General features: G+C 41.3%; 1 long non-coding RNA gene across 1 annotated transcript; it reads right to left on the reverse strand.

Moving 5' to 3' along the window:
• Positions 1-413: 413 nt before the first annotated feature.
• Positions 414-6677, reverse strand: LOC147658799 (uncharacterized). Its single transcript, XR_015291663.1, has 2 exons — positions 6599-6677; positions 414-804 (listed from the first exon to the last, which is right to left on the reverse strand). It is a non-coding gene; the product is annotated as an uncharacterized LOC147658799 (long non-coding RNA).
• Between the last annotated feature and the right edge of the window lie 4725 nt (positions 6678-11402).

Consider the following 11402-nt stretch of genomic DNA (forward strand, 5'->3'; position numbering starts at 1 on the left):
ATATAACAGACATGTAACATTCTCGTTTCAGTTTTTAAAATTATGAAATACGAATGCAAAGTTTTATTTTGTATTTTTTGAATTATTTAATTTTGTGTGTATAATACTTTGAGCATAACGTACTAGATGGCGTAAAAAACACTTTCATCTTTATTAACGTCGATATTTCAGGATATGCCACGAAATTCCGTAAGATGTCACGCCTGTTCTGTTTCTCATTTATAGGAAGAATAAAACGTACCATTTTATTCGCGAATAAAAAAAGACAACATTCTTAAAAAAGTGCACGTACTATTAAAGTTGCGAAGTTGAATATGATTTTATTTAATTATCGAATAAGTACGATACATTCGCGCGATACCGAGTTATCTAAAGTCGAACGCGCAAATACAGGAATATATATAAAATATGTGTAGGATGTATAAAAAGGTATAAACCGTGTATATTTTTGTATTAAAATACATTAAATGTTTTTAGTTCATAGGCTATCGCATATATTTACATTTTTGTTATAATTTGTAAATATAAAGGAGGAATATGCAAATAATCTTGGCACTCGCGAGATGGCGCTGATAGTCAGTTCTTATCCATCTCTATTCTTCTCCCATTATTTCTTCTTCCTTTTTTGTACGTTTCATTTGCGGCACTCTAGAGATGGCGTTAATTTCACGATTTTTAAGCTATCTCCGTCCTTCTCCCCCTCCTCATTCGTTCTTGTCCATACTTGTTATTAGCGCGTGACTACGAGACGAGGTAATGGGATGTCAATTCATGTCAAACACTTTTGTCGTTTCTCTTTCAAATCTGGAATATATAATAAAAAAAAAATGTCAATCAATTGTTAGATGGTTAAAATATTTCATTTAATAAAACTGAAGCGATATCGAAATCACAAATATTTGAAAATCGTAGCAAAGTTTAATTTAAAATTTTCAATATCAAGAGGAGATAAATTATCGCGGCACGAAATTTTTAAGTTCGCGTGTACGTGCATCGGCTCGTCTTACGATTATTCGCGTATACGGGTAAGAACCGAAAGGGGAAAACTTGATTTCCCCCAGTCTCGAAGCTAGTCTCGGATCGACGTTATCTCCACTCTTTAAAAGGCAACTGTGAAAAGCCTCGAGCAAACCGTTCGCGTATCAATGCCGCTCGATCCAATCGTTGTTTTTATCCGATCATTATAGGACCTTTAAAAAACCGCCTCGTGAATATTCGAATCGTTCTTCTTCCCGTTTTTGGCTCCGTCTTCGTTGGGACGGGATCGAACGCCCACGATGTAAAAATTTCGGACGAAAACAGAATTTATTTGCATTTTTATTAAAGATCAGATTGAGATCAGATATTTTAGATTCGCTAAACTCGAAACTTTCGAAATATAAAATAATTTATTTTTTTTTTTTTTTAAGAAAATAATTTTATCGCGCTCGAAGAGGTTACGAGGCAATCCTTGCTAATTAATAAAATTTCTCGTTTATTCGATTTGATTAATGAAACATGGAAGCAGCGTGAGAAAACATTTTGTTGAAATTTTTCAACGATAATGATTCGAAAATTGTCTACACAAATATAACCAAACCGATAAGATAATGATATACGAGCGTGTAACGTGCAGAGATAAAAAGTTTGTTTCTACAAGATGACATTATTTGGTCATTCGAGGCTAACCTAGATCTAACATCAACGACTCGCGACTTACGAGTCTCACTTGGCTCGAAGGAGAGAGAAAGATTCGTGAAAAATTTAACAGACACAACTAATTAATTGAATCTCCATTGAACATCTTTCACGAATTTTTTTTCAAAATTCTCGCAAATTTTCTTTGCACGTTCTTTCGCGAATCTCGAATTTTTCCTAGAAAACTAGTTTTATCATCGTGTCCAACGTGTACAAATATCACAATTCATCGTGAAGGAGAAAGGAGATGGGAAGAGGTGGAAGAGAAAAATTAGCAAAGTTTTCAAAGTCCATCCAGGCAATGATACGCGCGCGCTCACGAATGACTCAGATAAATTATGAACGGCGGCAAGTCCCTTCTTTCGCAGGAAGTTCTCTCTCTCTCTCTTTCTCACCGCATCGATTGTCGCGTTTAGAGAAAAATTTTTCCTGGAAACGCGCGCGAGATCCGCAGCGTGTGTGACTCATCGTCCAGATTCAAGGTCATCGATCCGCCCACCGAACACGCCGAATCTCTCTCTCTCTCTCTCTCTCTCTCTCTCTCTCTTTCGAGAGAATCGTCGAGGAGAAAAAATCGAGGAAGAATGGAAGGAGGAGGGTTTTGGGGGGAAGAAAAAGAAGTTGGAGGGGGAGGAAAAAAGTTTGCGAAAAGTGGGAAGAGGAGTGGAATTGAAGTGAAGCGAGTCGAGGAAATGGCGAGAAGTGTTCCCCTACTTTTTTCTCGAATTCGATTATTTTAGAACCAGGGAAGGTGATATATTTACGATGTGTTCTTTCGTAGGTGGAAAATTATTAAACGAATTTAAATCATTTAACATTTTCAAAATGTGTTGGGAAAATTCGCGAAGATTTTGAAAATTGATTGCGAGAGAGAGAATATCACGAGGCGATAAATAAATGGGGGAAGGTTGCGCGATGCAATGTTTTTTGAGAAAACAAACGAGCCTCCTCCTCCTCCTCCTCCGCTTCTGAAAGATTCGTGAGAATCGCGTTAAAACACGGTTGAAAACGGCTCGGCCCTGACCTCGGTTAGCGTAATATCCAACGTCTGGCCTTGATTTCTTCGTCCAGGTACGTTACAGCCTAATCCAAACTAACTCTCAACGTTCGTCGCAAGAAAGAAAGAAAAAAAAAAGGAAAAAGAAAAAAAAAATATACGAAAGTATTCAGAAATCAAAATGCGAAATCCGATTTCCTTTTTGCATCGTTGCTCGTCGATGCGAATTGCGCGTCGGATCGAAAGTTGGCCGTTTTTAAGAAAAAAAATTCAAAACGTGATCCGTTTTAACGATTCTTTGTCTCGATATAGGAACGAGTGACGCCTAGTCTCTCTCTTTCTCTCTCTCTCTACCGATACTACGCTATCTATCTCTCTACGGGCTCTTGTGTTATTTAATGGTGTAACAGTATAGTTAACGGCCGAGTTATTGGTATACGCGAAGAAGAAGAAGAAGAAGAAGAAGAAGAAGAAGAAAAAGAAGAAGAACGTAAGAGACAGAGATAAGGGAAACATTCTTCTCGGTCTCCTTCGATGCGATTAAACCGATGCTAAATGGCGTGTAATTCTTCCGCTACACTTAGCGCTGCCCGTCCAATATAAAAACCCGCGTTGTTTCACGTCCCAATTCTAATTTCCCTCTCTCTCTCTCTCTCTCTCTCTCTCTCTCTCTCTCTCTCTCTCTGTCGTATTGTTACGAAGAAAGAAAGGAGGAAAGGGAAGAGATTGTAATTCTTGCGTCGAGAATACGTCGCGCGTCTTTCACGATTCTTTCTCTCTCCGAACTTTACACCTCGTGTCTTTTTTTAAACTCGTCGTTAATTAAAATTGTAGATTAAAAAACCGGTATAATAAATAATTGCAATATCGTTGAAGTATGGAGATAAGAGATTGTCGTATATACATATATATATATATATATATAAAGACACGGACATTTTTTTCTCTTCTATGCCGAGAATAAAAGAGAAAAATCAATCCTATCCGTTTTATAATTTATCGATCGATGATAAAAGAAAACATATTTTTCATCCTCGATCGATAAGGAACGAGCTTTATTAATAAGGCGCTGACGCTTCTATCGCTCGAAAAAAAAGAAGAAAGAAAAGAAAAAGAAGAAACAAACAAATCTCGAAGGGAGGTAGGAGGTCGAGTTGGAAAGGTGGAAAAGGGGCGATGGAAAGTGGGGATGGGAGAGGAGAGGAGCACGACCCAGAAACATGGGCGCAACAGGTGGTTGGTAGAGCACAGGTATGCGAAGGGATGACGAGTCGGTGACTCACGGGGTTGCCACCGAGAATGTTGATCCTTCCTCCCCCAAACCCTCCTCTCCCCCCTCCCTCCTCTCTTTACCTGGATGAGTCACATTCCGTTGCTCGCCACCGACATTCCATGCCACTTCTCCTATACACCATTATGATTTTTTCCTCTCTATTCGATTTTTCCCTCTCCATTCGACCCTACGATAATTTCGATCGATCCCTGAGATCTCTCTTTCTCTCTCTTTTTCTCGAGAATTTCGAGAAAGAGAGAGAGAGAGAGAAAAGGAATAAAACACGTGGAGGAATCGATAGGAGAGATCCGTTGACGCACGGCGCTGCGGCGTCGGAAGCGATTTTCGCGGAACTGGTGCGAGCGGTTTGGAGAGAATGGAAGGAACGCGCGTGGCGTGCAAGCATCGCGCGCGTATGTACGTAACCAACAAGTCGGTTCCGAGTAAAAATTTCATTCATCCGATCGGCGCACGATTTCTTCTTCCTCTTCTTCTTTTTCTCTTTTACGAACGGCAAAGCAAAGTTCCGGTTTCCGATGATTCACGCGGCAACTCGAATTCCTTCGGCCGGCCTCATTCACAGGATCGATCTCTTCCGAGAATCGAACGGATTCTCCTCCTCCTCCTCCTCCTCCACGCGCTTTACTTCACTCGCCTAACTTCAGATTAGATTCGGACGACGCGTTTTAGGGAAGAGAGGGGATTGTAATTGTAATCGTACGAGAGTTTCGCTTGGAGCGGATCTCTAAGAAACCGATTCCAGACAGCTGGCCGCTTCATTAACGATCACGTAAAGTGACTCGTACCTGTTGGTATGCCACTCTATTCGTACCCGTCGCATAGATACGTGACTCACGTATACACCGCGATTCGATAAACAACGTTCCAACCGAGATCCCGTGTTTTCGATAATATTTGAACGGTGTCCGGTTACGGTATTCCCTATCCTTAAATCGAATCGTTCGATCTCTCGTTCCATTTAAAACTATCCTATACCTGCCACCTTTTGTTTTTCCTTTCTTTCGATCGGAACACGTGCCACCTTCGAGCGCGGCCAGCCATTCCTATAAATCCAATCCGTCCTTTTCTCTTTTCTCCTTGCGACCATGATCGACCATCATTGTCGAGGATAATTTTCGAGAGAGAAAAAAAGAGAAATAAAAACGTAGAAAATTACCCGAGAGAGAGAGAGAGAGAGAGAGAGACTTACTGGATCAATGGTGTGTATGTAGCGCATCCGGATTCGATAAACGAGGGGAAAAAAGGGGGGGAAATTGGAGCGCGTGGAATGCAGCGATTCGTCCTTTGACGAGAGAGAGAGAGAGAGAGAGAGAGAGAGAGAGAGAGAGAGAGAGAGAGAGAGAGAGAGAGAGAGAGAGAGAGAGAGAGAGAGAGAGAGAAAAGAAGAAAAAAATTCATCTTATCCGTCGCTTGTGGTACGCTTTTATCGCTGCACGCTTATCGTTATCTATTCATAGATAGCGCGATAATCGTGTGGACACCATTGCACGACCTCGTTTCGCCTCGTAACCGTTTCATAATAACCGTCCCATCTTGCGGCCGTTCCTTTCTTTACGGAGAGGAGAAGGGAGACGAGATTATATGTTCGATCGAATCGAAAAATCGTGTGTTCCTTTTCTTTCTCTTTTTTCGAAGATTGAAATAAAACACTCTTAACTGGAATAATGATAATAAAATTGGCAACGCGGTGTGGTAAAAAGGAGAGATCGAAATTGTATTTTAGAAAGAATTGAAAAAATGGATTTGCTTTTCAAGGAACGCGATATTTGTTATTTCTTTTTTTTTTTTTTTTTTTTTTGCTCGCTTATTATCGCAAAGATAATACACACGATGTTTACAACAATGTTGCAACGTGTTTTTTCTCGACTTATCCGAATGATCGAAAGATCCGATTATCGATATAAACGAATTGCAACGTGTTTTACGAGGCGATTCATTTCTTTACTCTTCCTCTCTCTCTCTCTCTCTCTCTCTCTCTCTCTCTCTCTCCCTCTCTCGCAATGGAACGTTTGACACGAATCAAGGTTTTTCGCTCGAGCATCAATTAACAGGATTCGCTTTCGCCGTTCACCGAGCAGAAAAAAAGGAAGTATTTATTTCACCAGCAAGGTCGATCACGGCTCGAAAACCCATCGCGTTTCTATATCGCGTAATAATTACGAAACCGAGCGCATAAATTCTTCTACGTCACGGTTGTTGCATGCGAGAAATATCGCGGTTTCGTTTTAGGTTAGGTGTAATTAACGCGAAAGGGAAAAAAAAGGAAAAAGAAAAAAACGTTAGAGACACCGTAAAAAGACTCGAATCCTGCCTAAAAATAATTTCTCAAGGATTTTTCTTCCATGTTTTTTCTCCTTTTTTTTTTTAGCAAACCAGCAAAAGACGCGTTATCTATTAACTCTGACGAAACGTGTTCTCAAATATTTCAAAATGTATAATACACCGCTGCTATTTAATTATCCACAAGTAATTAAGTCGTAAAGTTAAATTAATAATCGTTACAAATTATCTTTTAATTAATAACAGATACGATTTCGATCAGCGTCGAACTTTCGAAGATCTAACAGAAGTTATACTACATGTTAATGCTTCATCCATCAATACAATCCTTCTACATCCTTTATCCTCACCGTTATACGCCTCCCAACAGTGTTAAAACTCACAGTGGTTGAACAAGTATTGCGTCGAGAAAGAAGCAAGAAAAACTGGACGAATAAACGAACGGAAAGAAAGGAAAAATCGACTGGATTCGAAACGGGCGGCGCGTGGCGATTGCGCAAACAACAGAGTCGTTCCTCATCGAGGTGTATCCCACCTCATCACCATAATCAACGTCACCGAGATAAACAGAGAGCGGTGTCGCGTCATCGCACACCCTGCTTTCGCTTCTTTTCCTACGTCGTCGTCTTCTTCTCCCCCACCACAGCGCTCCAACCACCATCGCCGCCTACCTACCTAACTTACCTACCACGTATTAACCTACGTCATCGGCCGAGTGAGTCAGAGCCTCGCGCAATGCATACCGGCCCAGCGTAATTGCGGTAAGCATGCAACGCGAACGGGGCCGTGAAAAGGTTGTGGGGGCGCGGGGTGGGGGTCGCCTTCTAATTGCCCTGGATAACGAGCTTTCCTATCTCCTTCCTTTTTTTTTCTCTCTCTTCGCAAACGAGAGATCGGCTAATCTCACAGATTCGATCTTTTTTTTTTTTTTTCTTTTTTTCTTTTAAGTAGATCTTAAAAGTTATCTTAAAAGAAAAATTAAACTCGCTACGGAATAAAGTTTTAATTTTATTTTGCTTGATATGTATCGCTGTTTCGAGGTATATGGATGTATTATGAATGGAAAGTTATTTGCCCGATTCGAGGATTCGTTTTTCTGTCGAAAAATTATTCCTCGTTACGGGATAAATTTTTAATTCTATTTTATTTTATAGTATCGCTGTTTCGAGATATGTATGGAATAAATTTTATTTTGCTTGATAATGTGGTCGTTTCGAGGATATGGTGCAACGATGCTCTCGATGTGTTGTAGCGGGGTTGAGAGGTTATTTACCTGTTCGAGTCTACTTTGCACAATTTTCGTGAAGAATCTCATTCCATTCGACTATTGAGGACAAAACGTGTCCTCGTAATTTACAAAAATCCTACTATCGTTTCAACGTTCTAGCGTGCTCAAACCCCTCCGTTTTTAGCTTCCATTTCACTCGATTTTTCACCTTTTCAATCGAACGATTCAATTTTCCTTAATTTATGAATATCTCGTTGAATTTCATAGACACCTTTGCGAGATTTATAGGCTATAGACCTGTAATAGTATTAGGTGGTCAAACAAGGTCTCGGTCGGATATTCGCCGATTCTTCTGGGTCGGATTTTCATTGACCGATTCATTCGAACGATCGTCGTCTTCCAAAATTTAAAATTTCCAATTTAAATCTTTGCTACGAATTTTTTCGCACGTTCTCTTCCACTGTTCATCTCCTAAGCTGGAGAACGCTCGTCGCCACTCTTCTTAGCGCCCGGGTTAAGTCGAGTTTAAGAAAACGAGTTAACTCGTGAGACCTCCTGCGTATATGTGCGCCGAATCTGACATTCACGTGCTTTAAAATCTACGTAAATTTTGATTAAAAACTTACTTTTCAACATTTCTTTGATTCTTTTCAAGTGTTTTTGCGTAAAGTAACGTTTTTTTGTTTTTCTTCTCAAAATTTGTTAATACTCTTTCGTTCCATTTTAAGAGAATGGAGAATAAAAAAAATTGGTGAGAAAACGACCGATTTCGAATTCGTAATTGCTTTGAGGTTAAGTTAAAGACGAAAGAACGCTGCTTCAGATGGCGCCACGAGCGGGAAGTTTGCACGCCTGATAGAAACTTTCGAGCGAAAACCACGTGTCCCGGAAAAACTGTGCAAAGCCCGTGCAAAACCTTCTCGAAAGAAAAATCGAATGAAAGAAATTCGGTTGACGAAACTCCACTCACTCTCTCTCTCTCTCTCTCTCCTCAATTTCAACGCATCCTCCGTCTCGTTTCCTCCTCGTTTCACTGCCCGGCGAAAACATCGGCGAGCTGTGTTTTCCCGGTAAAGATAAAATTGTGCCGTGAAGAAGGAAGCGAGGTGGGTCGTAAAATATCGACATAACGAGCCCCGTTATCGGGCCGTTTAAAGCGTGGCGAACGAGCGAGGCGAGCGAGCTGTGGCCAAAAGGAGGAGGGGGAGGGAGGGAGGAGACGATCGAAAATAATAAATTGAAAAAACGGACGGGACGTAAATTCCCCTCTCCCTCCTCCTCCTCCTCCTCCTCCCGCGACAGAGAGAGGGAGCGGTGGACGCTCGATTTGGTCAGAGGAGAGAGGAGAAACAGTTGGATTCGCGTGTTTCGTGTTGGGCACCCGTGGGCGAACTGGTATATCCCATCGTCCAACTTGCACGGGAAGAGGAGAGGGGAGGAGAAGCATAGTTTTCGTCCATAATTTTTTACAACGTCCATAATTTACGCCTTTCCAACTCTATCCATGGTGGGGAGGGGAGAGCGCTTTATTAAGGAATGACGCCCGATTTCCGGTTTCTCTCTCCCTCTCTCTTTCTCTACAACCGAGGAGGAGCCGGTTTCGATTGTAAAAAAAGAAAATAGGCGATAGCGGTGCATTACGGAGCCAATCATCGACTTTGACCGAATTTTAGAAGGATATCGAGCTCGAGTAGCGTGACAACAATGCGTCGTCGAATCGAATGTGTCGACTCGAAGAGAGATTTCGTTGTTTTCGTGAAAACTTTGTTGCTTTTATCGGGCTTTCCTTTTTCGGAAAAAATACGCTCGATATTAACCTCTTTGCACTCGTATTTATATTTAACAAGGTTACCGATCGAGTAACAAAATTCCCTATTTAGAAAATGTAAATAAAATATAAAATGGCGATTGTACGAGTGTATTCTACCAATGCGTCTGCGTCTTAATCGACGATTGGACCAGCTAACCAGCTGACGAATTATTGGAAAGCTGTGTCATCCACGAAAAAATTACCAAGTATCCGTCGATCTCCACTATAATCACTATTCGACTACTACGACTTTTAACTGTTTGTTCCGTGGTGTCCATTAGCCATCAATCGAAAATAATCGATCGGGGAATAATCGTGTCGCAAGAAGAGGAGGGGGAGGAGGAAGGAGGTGAGTACGGAAACGGAATCGTGGTCATCGATTATTGGGCAAGAAGAATACGGCGAGATCTCGAGCATGTATTGCACGCGGCCGCAATAGGTGGCTATGAATCGATTTATAGCGTTCGCAGAATTCGATCCGTTTGGCAGGCGAACCGGCCGTTTTCTCAGAGGCGCTGGCGCTAAATCTCGGCCTACATACACGGTGTGCCAAGAAGATATCTCTGCTCATCCCAAGCAATCTAAGGACGAAGGGTCGATCGAGAGAGAAGGGTGCTGCCCTCTTCTTATTAACCCGGGGAATGGAGCTGGCTCCGTCTCTTCCTATTCGCGGAATTCTATCGGCGAGAATCGAATCAAAGGTGAAGAAATCGGGCGCAACGTGCCATCGTCCGAAATAGAAGAAAACGTACCGCGCGATCTATATTTCTACCTTCATCTCGTCCTTTGCGTATGTATTCAAGCAGGTTATACAATCGACTAGGAATTCTTTCTTTCGTATTTCGATCAGAATGAAGACATTTTATATTATATACCAGTTAATATTGCCAGTTTGGTAAAAAAAATTTTTAGAAAGATAAATTTTATCTCAATCCCTTGATCGATGAAAATCTTATATATATATATATTTATTTTATTTTATACACATACACACGGGTTTAAGCAGAAACTAAAAGCAAACACTGTAACAAGAATCCCTAGAACGTAACACCGATGCATTTATAATAATAAAACGTAGGATAGCAACATATGAGGTTAACCCTTCATAATCTTTTTCTCCTCGAATCTTTTGTCTTCTCGTGAACGAATTTTTGCAAATTTATCTTACGTTCTTACGTTCATCATCCCTTTTCGTCTCTCTCTCTCTCTCTCTCTCTCGTCTCGAAAGATAGGGACGACGAGAGGCGAAGGGAGGAGGAGGGGGTCAAACGCGGCAAATCTATGGAACCGGATGTGCGTTACGTAAACGGCCGTGGCGCGAATGGCCGTGGAAGAGGAGAGGGAGGAGGAGGAGGAGGAGGAGGAGGAAGGGTCGTCGAGGGCGAGGAAAGAAAGAAAAGGGGAGCAGGAAGCAATTACGTATCAGAGGAGAGGGGGAAGGCGCGAGTCGCTCGAGTTTTCGATCGAGGCAAGAAAGACGAGAGGAGAACCACTGACAATTGTTGCCCCGCGTGAAGAATTAACGATTGTCAGCCGGCTGATACCGGCTCTAGCCACGAATGTTGCGCTCGGCCAATCAAAGAATCGTATTGTTGTGTTGCGGCCACGAAAGAACGCGGAGTGGAGTGGAGATGGATGGATAGAGAGGGAGAGGGAGAGGGAGAGGGAGATGTCGTTGTCAGCGATGGAAAATGTTACAAAGTGTTTTAAGTGTTTGGCGAAGCGAGATGCGACGAACGGGAGGGGAACGAGAGAGAAAAGGAGAGGTTGTTTCGATTATATTTCTGCAGAGGAATTTGTTCGTCCCTCGTTTCCTTTTCGAGAATATGTATTATTTGTGTTTCGTAATTATTCTTTTTTTTTTTTTTTTTGAATCGGTTTCAATCGATGATTTTGAAAAAATTGGTGAAATCATTGTTGGAAGGTGGCGGGCACGGTTTAACTATTTACTGTTTACGGTGTGATTCAATTACTTCTATTTCGTAATTATTAAATTTTTCGAATCGGTTCGAATCGGTGATTTTTTTGAAAAAAATTGGCGAAATCATTATTGCAAGATTAATTATTATTCATTGGCATAACGGAAAGGTTTAATTATTTATATTTCGTAAGATAT

Source organism: Apis florea, unplaced genomic scaffold (genome assembly GCF_048593485.1).
Source record: "Apis florea isolate Af1SG1 unplaced genomic scaffold, ASM4859348v1 contig_1615_pilon, whole genome shotgun sequence".
NCBI lineage: Eukaryota > Metazoa > Arthropoda > Insecta > Hymenoptera > Apidae > Apis > Apis florea.